The sequence below is a fragment of the Bos grunniens genome, chromosome 6 (genome assembly GCF_055505025.1).
Source record: "Bos grunniens cultivar Pamir isolate PY7600 chromosome 6, Bosgru_T2T1.0, whole genome shotgun sequence".
Taxonomy (NCBI): Eukaryota; Metazoa; Chordata; class Mammalia; order Artiodactyla; family Bovidae; genus Bos; species Bos grunniens.
The window spans coordinates 48,513,921-48,524,353 of record NC_141170.1 but is presented as its reverse complement, the minus strand read 5'-3'; positions in this window follow the sequence as shown (position 1 = coordinate 48,524,353).

Below are 10,433 nucleotides of genomic sequence, written 5' to 3'. Positions count from 1 at the left end.
GACATCTAGGTTGCTTCCATGTCCTGGCTATTATAAACAGTGCTGCGATGAACACTGGGGTACACGTGTCTCTTTCAAATCTGGTTTCCTCAGTGTGTATGCCCAGCAGTGGGATTGCTGGATCATAAGGCAGTTCTATTTCCATTTTTTTAAGGAATCTCCACACTGTTCTCCATAGTGGCTGTACTAGTTTGCATTCCCACCAACAGTGTAAGAGGGTTCCTTTTTATCCACACCCTCTCCAGCATTTATTACTTGTAGACTTTTGGATCGCAGCCATTCTGACTGGTGTGAAATGGTACCTCATAGTGGTTTTGATTTGCATTTCTCTGATAATGAGGGATGTTGAGCATCTTTTCATGTGTTTGTTAGCCATCTGTATGTCTTCTTTGGAGAAATGTCTATTTAGTTCTTTGGCCCATTTTTTGATTGGGTCATTTATTTTTCTGGAATTGAGCTGTAGGAGTTGCTTGTATATTTTTGAGATTAGTTGTTTGTCTGTTGCTTCATTTGCTATTATTTTCTCCCTTTCTGAAAGCTGTCTTTTTACCTTGCTTATAGTTTCCTTTGTTGTACAGAAGCTTTTAAGTTTAATTATGTCCCATTTGTTTATTTTTGCTTTTATTACCAGTATTCTGGGAGGTGGGTCATAGAGAATCCTGCTGTAATGTATGTCGGAGAATGTTTTGCCTATGTTCTCCTCTAGGAGTTTTATGGTTTCTGGTCTTACGTTTAGATCTTTAATCCATTTTGAGTTTATTTTTGTGTATGGTGTTAGAAAGTGCTCTAGTTTCATTCTTTTACAAGTGGTTGACCAGTTGTCCCAGCACCACTTGTTAAAGAGATTGTCTTTAATCCATTGTATATTCTTGCCTCCTTTCTCAAAGATAAGGTGTCCATATGTGCGTGGATTTATCTCTGGGCTTTCTATTTTGTTCCATTGATCTATATTTCTGTCTTTATGCCAGCCCATACTGTCTTGATGACTGTGGCTTTGTAGTAGAGCCTGAAGTAAGGCAGGTTGATTCCTCCAGTTCCATTCTTCTTTCTCAAGATAGCTTTGGCTATTCGAGGTTCTTTGTATTTCCATACAAATTATGAAATTATTTGTTCTAGCTCTGTGAAGAATACCGTTGGTAGCTTGATAGGGATTGCATTGAATCTATAAATTGCTTTGGGTACTCATTTTCACTATATTGATTCTTCCAATCCATGAACATGGTATATTTCTCCATCTATTAGTGTCCTCTTTGATTTCTTTCACCAGTGTTTTATAGTTTTCTATATATAGGTCTTTAGTTTCTTTAGGTAGATATATTCCTAAGTATTTTATTCTTTTCGTTGCAATGGTGAATGGAATTGTTTCCGTAATTTCTATTTTCTCATTATTACTGTATAGGAATGCAAGGGATTTCTGTGTGTTGATTTTATATCCTGCAACATTACTATATTCACTGATTAGTTCTAGTAATTTTCTGGTGGAGTCTTTAGGGTTTTCTATGTAGAGGATCATGTCATCTGCAAACAGTGAGAGTTTTACTTCTTCTTTTCCAATTTGGATTCCTTTTATTTCTTTTTCTGCTCTGATTGCTGTGGCCAAAACTTCCAAAACTATGTTGAATAGTAATGGTGAAAGTGGGCACCCTTGTCTTGTTCCTGACTTTAGAGGAAATGCTTTCAATTTTTCACCACTGAGGATAATGTTTGCTGTGAGTTTGTCATATATTGCTTTTATTGTGTTGAGGTATGTTCCTTCTATTCCTGCTTTCTGGAGAGTTTTTATCATAAATGGATGTTGAATTTTGTCAAAGGCTTTCTCTGCATCTATTGAGATAATCATATGGTTTTTATTTTTCAATTTGTTAATGTGGTGTATTACATTGATTGATTTGCAGATATTGAAGAATCCTTGCATCCCTGGGATAAAGCCCACTTGGTCATGGGGTATGATCTTTTTAATGTGTTGTTGGATTCTGATTGCTAAAATTTTGTTAAGGATTTTTGCATCTATGTTCATCAGTGATATTGGCCTGTAGTTTTCTTTTTTTGTGGCATCTTTGTCAGGTTTTGGTATTAGGGTGATGGTGGCCTCATAGAATGAGTTTGGAAGTTTACCTTCTTCTGCAATTTTCTGGAAGAGTTTGGGCAGGATAGGTGTTAGCTCTTCTCTAAATTTTTGGTAGAATTCAGCTGTGAAGCCATCTGGACCTGGGCTTCTGTTTGCTGGAAGATTTTTGATTACAGTTTCAATTTCCGTGCTTGTGATGGGTCTCTTAAGATTTTCTATTTCTTCCTGGTCCAGTTTTGGAAACTTGTACTTTTCTAAGAATTTGTCCATTTCTTCCACGTTGCCCATTTTATTGCCATATAATTGCTGAAAGTAGTCTCTTATGATCCTTTGTATTTCTGTGTTGTCTGTTGTGATCTCTCCATTTTCATTTCTAATTTTATTGATTTGACTTTTCTTCCTTTGTTTCTTGATGAGTCTGGCTAATGGTTTGTCAATTTTATTTATCCTTTCAAAGAACCAGCTTTTGGCTTTGTTGATTTTTGCTATGGTTTCTTTTGTTTCTTTTGCATTTATTTCTGCTCTAATTTTTAAGATTTCTTTCCTTCTACTAACCCTGGGGTTCTTCATTTCTTCCTTTTCTAGTTGCTTTAGGTGTAGAGTTAGGTTATTTATTTGACTTTTTTCTTGTTTCTTGATGTATGCCTGTATTGCTATGAACTTTCCCCTTAGGACTGCTTTTACAGTGTCCCACAGGTTTTGGGTTGTTGTGTTTTCATTTTCATTCGTTTCTATGCAAATTTTGATTTCTTTTTTGATTTCTTCTGTGATGTGTTGGTTGTTCAGCAGAGTGTTGTTCAGCCTCCATATGTTGGAATTTTTAATAGGTTTTCTCCTGTAATTGAGATCTAATCTTACTGCATTGTGGTCAGAAAAGATGCTTGGAATGATTTCAATTTTTCTGAATTTACCAAGGCTAGATTTATGGCCCAGGATGTGATCTATCCTGGAGAAGGTTCCGTGTGCACTTGAGAAAAAGGTGAAATCCATTGTTTTGGGATGAAATGTCCTATAGATATCAATTACGTCTAACTGGTCTATTGTATCATTTAAAGTTTGTGTTTCCTTGTTAATTTTCTGTTTAGTTGATCTATCCATAGGTGTGAGTGGGGTATTAAAGTCTCCCACTATTATTGTGTTATTGTTAATTTCTCCTTTCATACTTGTTAGTATTTGTCTTACATATTGCGGTGCTCCTATGTTGGGTACATATATATTTATAATTGTTATATCTTCTTCTTGGATTGATCCTTTAATCATTATGTAGTGACCTTCTTTGTCTCTTTTCACAGCCTTTGTTTTAAAGTATATTTTATCTGATATGAGTATTACTACTCCTGCTTTCTTTTGGTCCCTATTTGCATGGAAAATCTTTTTCCAGCCCTTCACTTTCATTCTGTATGTGTCCCCTGTTTTGAGGTGGGTCTCTTGTAGACAACATATGTAGGGGTCTTGTTTTTGTATCCATTCAGCCAGTCTTTGTCTTTTGGTTGGGGCATTCAACCCATTTACGTTTAAGGTAATTATTGATAAGTATGATCCCATTGCCATTTACTTTATTGTTTTGGGTTTGAATTTGTACACCCTTTTTGTGTTTCCTGTCTAGAGAATATCCTTTAGTATTTGTTGGAGAGCTGGTTTGGTGGTGCTGAATTCTCTCAGCTTTTGCTTGTCTGAGAAGCTTTTGATTTCTCCTTCATATTTGAATGAGATCCTTGCTGGGTACAATAATCTGGGCTGTAGGTTATTTTCTTTCATCACTTTAAGTATGTCTTGCCATCCCCTCCTGGCTTGAAGAGTTTCTATTGAAAGATCAGCTGTTATCCTTATGGGAATTCCCTTGTGTGTTATTTGTTGTTTTTCCCTTGCTGCTTTTAATATTTGTTCTTTGTGTTTGATCTTTGTTAATTTGATTACTATGTGTCTTGGGGTGTTTCGCCTTGGGTTTATCCTGTTTGGCACTCTCTGGGTTTCTTGGATTTGAGTGATTATTTCCTTCCCCATTTTAGGGAAGTTTTCAACTATTATCTCCTCAAGTATTTTCTCATGGTCTTTCTTTTTGTCTTCTTCTTCTGGGACCCCTATGATTCGAATGTTGTAGTGTTTAATATTGTCCTGGAGGTCTCTGAGATTGTCCTCATTTCTTTTAATTTGTTTTTCTTTTTTCCTCTCTGATTCATTTATTTCTACCATTCTATCTTCTAATTCACTAATCCTATCTTCTGCCTCTGTTATTCTACTATTTGTTGCCTCCAGAGTGTTTTTGACCTCATTTATTGCATTATTCATTATATATTGACTCATTTTTATTTCTTCTAGGTCCTTATTAAACCTTTCTTGCATCTTCTCAGTCCTTGTCTCCAGGCTATTTATCTGTGATTCCAATTTGATGTCAAGATTTTGGATCAATTTCACTATCATTATTTGGAATTCTTTATCAGGTAGATTCCCTATCTCTTCCTCTTTTGTTTGGTTTGGTGGGCATTTATCCTGTTGCTTTACCTGCTGGGTATTCCGCTGTCTCTTCATCTTGTTTAAATTGCTGAGTTTGGGGTGTCCTTTCTGTATTCTGGCAGTTTGTGGAGTTCTCTTTATTGTGGCATTTCCTCACTGTGTGTGGGTTTGTACAAGTGGCTTGTCAAGGTTTCTTGGTTAGGGAAGCTTGTGTCAGTGTTCTGGTGGGTGGAGCTGGATTTCTTCTATCTGGAGTGCAATGAAGTGTCCAGTAATAAGTTATGAAATGTCTATGGTTTTGGGGTGACTTTGGGCAGCCTGTATATTGGAGCTCAGGGCTGTGTTCCTGTGTTGCTGGAGAATTTGCTTGGTATGTCTTGCCCTGGAACTTGTTGGCCCTTGTGTGGTGCTTGGTTTCAGTGTAGGTATAGAGGCATTTGATGAGCTCCTGTCAATTAATGTTCCTTGGAGTCAGGGTTTGGACTTAAGCCTCCTGCTTCCAGTTATCAGTCTTATTTTTACAGTAGTCTCAAAACTTCTCCTTCTATACAGCACCATTGATAAAACATCTAGGTTAAAGATGAAAAGTTTCTCCACCGTGAGGGTCACCCAGAGAGGTTCACAGTGTTACATGGAGAAGAGAAGAGGGAGGAGGGAGTTAGAGATGACCCGAATGAGGTGAGGTGGAATCAATAGAGGAGAGAGCGGGCTAGCCAGTAATCACTTCCTTATGTGCACTCCACAACTGGACCACTCAGAGATGTTCACGGAGTTATACAGAGAAGAGAAGAGGGAGGAAGGAGACAGAGGTGGCCAGGAGGATAAAAGGAGGGAATGAAAAGGAGAGAGACAGATCCAGCCAGTAATCAGTTCCCTAAGTGTTCTCCACCGTCTGGAACACACAGAAATTCACAGAGTTGGGTAGAGTAGAGAAGGGTTAGGGAGGAGACACAGGCGACCTGGTGGAAAAAAAGGAGAGTCCGAAGGGGGAGAGAGCAGTCAAGCCAGTAATCTCACTCCCTAGTAAAAAAATGGGTACTGAAGACTGGGTTCTTAAAGGTGCAAAATTGGTAACAAATACCTAAAAGCAAAAATTAAAAATCTAGAGTAGAGTTTGGAATTTCAAAAATACAATGTTAAAGAAAAGAAGAAGGAAAAGAAAGAGAGAAAAAGAAAAAAAAAAAAGTCACAAAAATTATAAAGAAAATATAGGTACAAAATTGATAACAAATACCAAAAAGCAAAAGTTAAAAAATCTAGAGTAGAGTTTGGAACTTCAAAAATACAATATTAAAGAAAAGAAGAAGAAAAAGAAAGAGAAAAAAACAAAAACAAAAACAAAGTCACAAAAATTATAAAGAAGATATAGGTACAAAATTGATAACAAATACCAAAATGCATAAATTAAAAATCTAGAGTAGAGTTTGGAATTTCAGGAATACAATGTTAAAGAAAAGATGAAGAGAAAGAAAGAGAGAAAAAAAAAAAAGTCACAAAAGTTATTTAAAAAATATAGGTATAAAATTGATAACAAATACCAAAAAGCTAAAATTAAAAATCTAGAGCAGAGTTTGGAATTTCAAAAATACAATGTTAAAGAAAAGAAGAAAAAAAAAAAAAAAAGGTCACAAAAGTTATAAAAAATATATATATGAAGTTTGCTTTTTTTTAAAAAAAGGGTCTTTTTTTTTTTTTGCAAAGTAATAGGTTATAAAAGTGAAAATTAAAGGAGTAATATAGGACTTAAAATTTTTTTTAAATTAAAAAAAAAGAAAGAATTATCGTAAAAATAGTAAAAATATATATAGGACTTTCTCTGATGTTGTTGTGGGTATTGTGGGTTCAGTCCATTTTCGGCTAGTTCCTTGTTCCGGCTTATATTTCTCAAGATCTATAGGCCCCTTCCTATGTAGTTGGTACTAACCATGGGGTTTTAATCTATTGCCTGTCGCTTCCAAGGCGGTTCCCTCTGTTATAGCGTCTTCTGTTTGCTGGTCTCTTCAGTGTCTGATTTCCGCCCTGATACAAAGGGGGCAGTGGTGGACACCTTTTTTTTTTTTTTTAAGGCTCACTTGTTCAGTCGTGCTGTAGGGAGGGAGGGACGCTGCAAATAAATAAGACTGGCGTGTGCTCACAGCGCCTCAGCCACACTGGGCCTGCCCCGGCTCACGGCACATGTAGCCTCCCTGCCCACACTGCTCAGGCTCTAGATTGCTCTGCCAGGAACCATCCGCAACTGGCGCTGGGCTGCTTGCACCTCCCAGGTCTAAGCCGCTCAGGTTCAGGCACTCGGGTAGTCCTCAGAGGCACAGACTCAGTTGGGCCTGAGTTTTGTACCCTTCCCAGGTCCGAGCAGCTCAGACAAGAAAGACAAGACACATACTTGTCTTTCAATGATGAGGTGTTTGGCGAGCGTGGTTGCTGCGACTTATCGCCTCCCCGCCGCTCGGTTATCTGGGTGTACAACCGGTGCACCTTCTCAGGCAGATGTAGACTGTCCAGACCCCCAAGAAGTTTTAGTTAGCAAAGAAGCCTGCTTACAGTTTTGTAGATAATGTCTCTCTGGGGCTGCGATTGCCCTCTTCCGGCTCTGGCTGCCTGTCACCGGAGGGGGACGGTCTGCAGCCGGATATCTCTGTTCAGTCCTTTGTTCCGTGCACAGGCCTGGCGGTGTTTTAGGTTAGGGCTGGCTTTTCGCGTGGTAGATATCCCACAGTCTGGTTTGCTAGCCCAAATTATTTCGCTCAGGTAGCGCTTGGGGTATTCAGGCCAGATCCTTAGTCTAAGTGATGCAGCCCGCGCCGTGCCTCCTTGCCCAGCCCCAGCTTGCTAATGGCGGATGCAGGTGTCTGTGCTGCTTCTCTGCTGGGGGAATTACCGTAGGGCTCGTAATCTGCAGGTTTTAATTGTTTATTTATTTTTCCTCCCTGTTATGTTGCCCTCTGTGCTTCCAAGGCTCAGCACAGACTCGGCAGTGAGAATGTTTCCTGGTGTTTGGAAACTTCTCTCTTTTTAAGACTCCCTTCCCGGGACAGAGCTCCGTCCCTCCCTCTTTTGTCTCTTTTTTTGTCTTTTATATTTTTTCCTACCTCCTTTCGAAGACAATGGGTTGCTTTTCTGGGTGCCTGATGTCCTCTGCCAGCATTCAGAAGTTGTTTTGTGGAATTTACTCGGCGTTTAAATGTTCTTTTGATGAAATTGTGGGGGATAAAGTGTTCTCCCCCTCCTATTCCTCTGCCATCTTAGCTCCTCCCTCCAAACAGTAACTTTTAAGAGGAACCTTTCCTATCTCTTTTTTTCTTATTTAAAATTTTATTTTACTGCTAAATTTTTAAAATTTTATTTCCATCTGTAGTACTGTTGTCAATTTGAATTGCTGACATAAGTCTATTCCATCCAAAAGAGAAATATAAAGTGGTTCTTAGCAGTGCAAGCACAGTTGGAATGGTCTATTCAAAGGTTTCCCATTAGAATCTGTAGAAAATGTAAATGTGATAAAATCACAAACAAGATGTTCCTATTTTTCAGACCATAAGAGATTTTCAAAATCACTTTGATTTTTATAATAAAACTTATCAGATGCTTTTTGGCATATTATTCTCATCTCATCATTGCTGTGCTGAGTCTGTCACTTTAGGACTATACTTAAGGCAGAGTTTGTATTGTATTCTATTAGTTTATTTAACATAATTTATTATCTTTGGATCCCTCTGGGTTGTTCTTTTCTCTTGAGAGTGCTTCACATTTTCCTGTTTCTTCATATGTCAAGTAATTTTGTTGGATCATACATATCCCTGACATTGTGAATACTATATTGTGGTGACTCTGGATTATGCTATATTCCTCTAAAGTGTGTTTACTTTGTTTTAGCAGATATTTTAATTAATTGGATTCAACATGCATTAAAGTAGATACTTTAATACTGAGATTTGGGTAGCAACTCAAATCTAAGTTCAGTTCATTCATCCTTAGCTGGTCTGCCTGCAATCTACATGACACATGCATTGTTCAATGTCAGATAAAGATTCAGGCATAGTTTACACACAGAATTTGGATTATCTCTCTCTCTGATTCTTTCATTTTCACGATCTCCCTCTCACTAACCAGTGATTTTTAAAAAAATAAATAGCAAGGAGAGATAATAAAAAGCCTTCTTCAGTGATTAATGCAAAGAAATAGAGGAAAACAGTAGAATGGGAAAGACTAGAGATCTCTTGAAGAAAATTAGAGATACCAAGGGAACATTTCATGCGAAGATGGGCACAATAAAGGACAGAAACAGTATGGACCTAACAGAAGCAGATATTAAGAAGAGGTGGCAAGAATACACAGAACTATACAAAAACAACTCAGATAACCACGATGGTGTGATCACTCACCTAGAGCCAGATATCCTGGAGTCCGAAGTCAAGTGGGCCTTAGAAAGCATCACTACGAACAAAGTTAGTGGAGGTGATGGAATTCCAGTTGAGCTATTTCAAGTCCTAAAAGATGGTACTCTTAAAGTGCTGCACTAAATATGCCAGAAAATTTGGAAAACTCAGCAGTGGCCATAGGACTTTGGGAAAGGTCAGTTTTCACTCCAATCCCAAAGAAAGGCAATGCCAAAGGATGTTCAAACTAATTCACAGTTGCACTCATCTCACACATTAGCAAGGTAATGGTCAAAATTCTCCAAGCGAGTCTTCAACAGTATGTGAACTGAGAACTTCCAAATGTTCAAGCTGGATTTAGAAAAGGCAGAGGAACCAGAGATCAAATTGCCAACATCCATAAGGTCACAGAAAAAGTAAGAGAATTCCAGAAAAACATCTATTTCTGCTTTTTTGACTCCACCAAAGCCTTTGACTGTGTGGATCACAACAAACTGTGGAAAATTCTTCAAGAGATGGGAATACCAGACCACCTGACCTGCCTCCTGAGAGATCTGTATACAAGTCAAGAAGCAACAGTTAGAATGGGACGTGGATCAATGGACTGGTTCCAAATTGGGAAAGGAGTACATCAATGCTGTATATTGACACCCTGATTATTTAACTTATACACAGAGTACATTATGCAAAATGCCTAGATGAAGCACAAGCTGGAATCAAGATTGCTGGGAGAAATATTAGTAACCTGTGATGTGCACATGACACCATCCTTATGGCAGAAAGCAAAGAGGAACTAAAGAGTCTCTTGATGAAAGTGAAAGAGGAGAGTGAAAAAATCTGGTTTAAAACTCAACATTCAGAAAACAAAGATCATGGCATCCAGTCCCATCACTTCATGGCAAATACATGGGGAAACAATGGAAACAGTGACAGGCTTTATTTTCTTGGGCTCCAAAATCACTGCAGATGGTGACTGCAGCCATGAAATTAAAAGACTCTTGCTCCTTGGAAGAAAAGTTATGACCAACCTAGACAGCATATTAAAAAGCAGAAACATAACTTTGCTGACGAAGGTCTGCTAGTCAAAGCTATGGTTTTCCCAGTAGTCATGTATGGATGTGAGAGGTGGACCATAAAGAAAGCTGAGTGCTGAAGAATTGATGCTTTTGAACTGTGATGTTGGAGAAGACTCTTGAGAGTTCCTTGGTCTGCAAGGAGATCAAACCAGTAAATCCTAAAGAAAATCAGTCCTGAATATTCATTGGAAGGACTAATGCTGAAGCTCGAATTCTTTGGCCACCTGATGCAAAGAACTGACTCATTTGAAAAGACCCTGATGCTGGGAAAGATTGAAGGTGAGAGGAGAAGGGGATGACAGAGGATGAGATGGTTGGACAGCATCACCAACTCGATGGACTTGAGTTTGAGCAAGCCATGGGAGTTGGTGATGGACAGGGAAGCCTGGTGTGCTGCAGTCCATGGGATCACAGAGTCAGACACGACTGAGAGACTGAACTGAATTGAACTAGCCATCCCAC